Raw genomic sequence first — 1353 nt, 5'->3', positions numbered from 1 at the left:
ATAAAATATTATTTAATTTTAAAATTTTTTATTGGACTTTTGGGGTTCCAAAACATTTTAATTTGTCTCAGTTTAGCTCTATTGCTCACTCTATAACTATGACTTTAATAAAATATTATTGTTTTTTTATGTGTGAAATATTTTATTCTAAAATATGGTTTTCCTCCTTCACCACTCCTAAACTCCTTCATTGACCTTAATTGGTTTTAATCTTGTCCTTAAAGTCATATTAACTACCATTTTAGGACACAAGGTGTTACCAAAATCATTCTTGAACATGAGCTAGTAAAAAGATTACCTAAATGTCTTCCCAAAAGCTGAAAACCTAAAGTCACAGCTATTCAAGAAGCTAAAGATCTCAATGTGATCACACTTGATAAAATTTGTGGCTCACTCCTTACACATGAACTTGAAATGAAAGAAAAAGAAGAGAAGGAAAAGAAAAAAGCCAAAAAGAAGAAGAAAAATTTAGCACTCAAGATTAGTTTATTTTAGGAGGAATTAAAAGAACTATCAATTGATGATGATAAAGAACAAGCCATGATGGCTAGACGATTTAGAAAGCCAATGGGACAAAAAGGTAGAAAGTTTGGAAGAAAGAATTACAAAAAGGATCAAGGTCTTTTTTAGAAAAACAAGCATAAGGGTGATTTCAACGAGAAGGATGAGATGGTGTGTTTTGAATGCAAAAAATCAAGACATTTCATATCAGAATGCCCATTACTCAAAGAAAAAACCTCAAAGAGAATAAAAAAACCAAAAAGAGCAATGGTGGCTATAAGGACCTCTTCCCTCAATCGCTACCGGTGTTCAAGACTTGCGAGTGAACCCATCAAATCCCAAATAAGCCTTAGTTAAACCTCCAGGCAATTTAAACTCAAATTACAATTTCAACGCCATAGTTCATTTAAACCAAATAATCACAACATTTAAAACTTGGCATCTAGAAACTAATAACCAGGTTTGATAATTCCATACGATTTCAACATAATATGTAGTAGTCATTACATAACCTTAAGCTCTAGCTAGCACATTTCCAGTACTATTATTCATTACAAGCCTGACGAGTTGACACAAACCGACCTCTAGGCAGTGAAGCAACTCTGAGTGAAAGTCTAGAGATGTCATTACCTAGGTTGTTGCCAGCCTCGAGATGCTGAACAAAGCACTATAACTGATTACTTATCTACAAAAGAAAATAAGGAGGGGTGAGTCTCATAGACTCAGCGATCATCAACTCCGTGAGTAAGGTGTAGATGGGAAACAAACTAAAGGCAAAAGATTTTAATATTAAAAATGTAAGAATATATGTAAACAATTTACTCAAAAAGGAAGGTTTGTGCCTTATATGAA

Source organism: Theobroma umbraticum, unplaced genomic scaffold (assembly GCF_002168275.2).
Source record: "Theobroma umbraticum cultivar Fairchild unplaced genomic scaffold, ASM216827v3 scaffold_95.0, whole genome shotgun sequence".
Lineage (NCBI taxonomy): Eukaryota > Viridiplantae > Streptophyta > Magnoliopsida > Malvales > Malvaceae > Theobroma > Theobroma umbraticum.
Note: the sequence above shows the minus strand (reverse complement) of the source record.